This window comes from Cupressus sempervirens, chromosome 1 (genome assembly GCF_028749045.1).
Source record: "Cupressus sempervirens isolate cs-2001-9-10 chromosome 1, ASM2874904v1, whole genome shotgun sequence".
Taxonomy (NCBI): Eukaryota; Viridiplantae; Streptophyta; class Pinopsida; order Cupressales; family Cupressaceae; genus Cupressus; species Cupressus sempervirens.
Genome location: NC_143118.1, coordinates 140,372,650 through 140,376,166, shown reverse-complemented (window position 1 = coordinate 140,376,166; position 3,517 = coordinate 140,372,650). Strand labels below are relative to the sequence as shown.

The following is a 3,517-nucleotide window of genomic DNA, read 5'->3' as shown; positions in this document are numbered from 1 at the left end:
GTCAATGACAACTTTGATAGCAATATTAGAAAGTCACCAAGAAATGGTTGGGGATCAATGAAGAAAGTTGGTACTTGGAAAATAGAGTTATATAAGCTCATTTGAAATCATTTGAGGGGTTGGAGTTTCTAGTGTATGAAATATTGACTAATAAAGCAAATTGTTTAATGAATCATTCCAAGTAATTTCTTAGTGCATTAATTAAGTTCCCATTTTATGTTTTGGTAGTTATAAATTATTTTTTTCTTCTTGGCTAGTTCACTAGCCTAGGTAGAGTAGTTGGTGTAGGAGCTCCACACACAACCAAGCCAATGGTGCAAATTATGAAGACCACAAAGATAGCTAGAGGAAATTAGGGAATTAATTGGCAGGTTATAAGAATTAGACTAATATGATGATTCAAATATTTGTAATGTCTTTAATAGGATTAAATAAAATTCTAATGGACTGTCATTGTCTAAGCACAAATAACATTGGAGTGTTTAGAGTCTAGGAATGTTAGTGATCATAAAAGATAGAAATTTCGTTAATGGTCTTTTTGTTTAAAGGCATTCCATAAAATATATGTCGACATTAGTTTGAGTTTGTTCTATTTTAAAACCAAACCATTCAACTAACTGATGATAGTTGTATTGGTTTTGAGTTAGGTTCAGGAATTTCTATATTTTTGTTTTGAGTCTCTGTTATAAGAGAGATAGTCGGGTGTACGGACAGAGGAGAAAGATAGTAATAAGAAAACTCTATTCTTTGCAATTGATTTCCATTACTTTGGATCTCCAATCAATTGGTTTGTATTTGAAAGACTTTGACAAGGTTTTATGCACGAACTACTATGTTTTATTGATAAATTTCATAACATTGTAGGCTTGTTGTCATACGAGTCTTGACTTAAAATAGTTACTCTTTATTTCAATTTGTTGTTGCAGTAACACCTTAGGTAGAATGAGGATCATCCTATGAAAATAGAGGCCTAACCTTCATGGGATGAAATTGTTAACAAGTATTATAAATTGCTAATAGTGCATATGCAATTTTTTGGGGTGCATAAGTGATCACAAGTTGAAGATATATTGGAACTGAAAGTCGTATACAGTAGGGAATATTTTGTCTAAATGTGGAGTGAATCCTATGTTGGAAAAACATATAAACATATACAACAGGGAATATTTTGTTCCTCTATGTGAACTCTACTTTGCAGATTCTCAAATATGATAATAAAAGCATTCAAATTCGATATGTGCTTCAATATTTTAGTGAAGCTTTCAATACTTACCTCATAGTTGTTGGAGGCTTTGGAGCTCTTTGAGTTCCCATTTCTATCTTTTTCTATTTTAAACCTTACGAAGATAGTGCAAATGTATACACTTCAGAGAAGTTGATGGAGGTCATCTGAATTATCAAATTCCTATTAAAATGGAGTTCAATTTATTATGATATAAGGTAGTTGAATTCATGTGAAAAATGCATCTATGATGACAATAAAATACTTAAGAAGAATTCATCAATAATATAAGAAAGAAAATAAACTTATAAATCTCATATCAACTACAAATTATACTTCCTAAATAGTGCAGAGACAATTCTTTTATAAATTGGGTAGAGCAAGCTTTTGAATAAATTATACTTTGAAACAAGGAATCACCATTTGGCCTACAATATACACCAAGCATCATGCACTTCTTGAATTTAACACAGAGTTTAGTAGAGGAGAAGCACTACAAAGGAAAAAATTAATTGCATAATACTTACTACCTAGCATAGAGGAAGCTTTTCTGGAAAAGTTCCACAAACCTCAATTAAAATTTTGTGAATGGCCCATTTCCTACTACATAAACTCCTTCAAGTTAAAAGGTAATCAGTCAAGTTGATTTGATAAAATGCACCATCAGTTATGTACAAATAAATATAAGCCTAAGATTTAATATAGAATATATACAAAAGCCAATATAAGTCCTATTAATTTAATAAATATACTTACCCATTAGTGATCTATTTGTAAAGGGAAATTCCATGTAAATCCTTGATCAACCTTTTTTGTAAGGCATTCATCAAGTTTTACGCTAGTACATTACTATGCACCAGTCTATCAACTAGTTTCTCCTCTCTCAAATTCTTCATATAATTACACAAGGATCCATAGTTCATGCATGTTTTACCATATCTATGCAAATCTCCTTGATATAACTGGGATCTTCTTTATGGAAACTAAAACACTCAATACAAGTTTAGGAGAGAGTACCAAAATCTCCAATGTGGCATTTAGCTGTGGGATTAAAATCTGAGGACCTAGTTTTATAGGTTAAGCATTTGTTGGAATATATTATGTAATGGGGTTGGGGAAGGGGCTTATTTTATTCACCTCACAACTTGGTAAACTTGTTGGAACAAAACTTCTTACTACTTGGTGGACTGCACTATTTCTCCCCCCACACAAGTTAATTTATACTGGGGCAAAAACCATTGAGGTAGTCATTGAAGAAATCGATGAGTTGCTCTCCTTTTCTAAGGAACATATTTATAGAGACCTTTTACTACATTGGGATAAAGAAAGTTTTTGTTGATGGGGTTGTTCTTCCCATCCATCCCAAGGTTTGGAGTATTGATGTTTAGGGAAATGGGAGAACTATCATTGATTTTGGCACCACCTTGACATATATTGTAGAGCCTACATACCAAATAATCCTTGCATCATTTAGAATGACTGTTGTATCTGAGAATAAGACTTGTACAAAGTTAATTTGATCTATGATTCAATGTCTCAGGTATTGCCAGACTCTAATTACCAAAGCTTACAATTATTTTCAAAGGTGACACAATATTTAATTCTCCTCCTTTAGACTATTTCATAAATTTTGTTAATGACAAGTGTCTGACATTATAGGGTGTCTCTTCTTTTTCAATTTTCTCTATTTTTGGTAAGATTTTGTAGCAGAACTTTTTTATCATGTATGATAGGGAATTTTCTAGACTTGATTTTTCTCATATTGATTGTCCCACATCTTAGGATGTACATTATTCTTGAGATTATTGTCATTTGAAGTGCTATCATTATAGATAAAAATTCATTTTCCTTTGATTCTGACTATGCTCCTTAATGTACATTTGCTAGCCATAGCATTTGTCGAACAAGAAGCTTGTCTGTTACACTTTATTTTCTAAGTGATTATATCTATATGCCAAGTTTGATGAAAAAGAAAACTAAGAATAATTTCTAGTATTGGAAATAAAACCTTCATAGTGACTCAAGGATGATGACAAAGTGCAGCACAGGGTTCTTAAAAATAAGTGGACAAGTTTTAGAAGGCATTGTTTTCTTTTGCTTCAATGAAAAATAGCCCCACATACACATTTTCTCAACTTAATTTTACCAATTCCAACAAAAGAATTATATATTACCTCTATTCAAATTTCAAGGGACGAATAAATTTCAATGTATTTCTTAGTTGAACATTACAAACTCTTTCTTTATTCCAAGGTTGAAACTAGATAAAGATTTCTTTTATCCTTCTTAGTTTAT

The 3,517-nt window shown here is 31.4% G+C and overlaps 1 pseudogene; it reads left to right on the top strand.

Annotated features, from left to right (window-relative positions):
* The first annotated feature begins 2,033 nt into the window (after positions 1-2,033).
* On the top strand, positions 2,034-3,004 carry LOC149576578 (aspartyl protease family protein 2-like; annotated as a pseudogene).
* Positions 3,005-3,517: the final 513 nt, after the last annotated feature.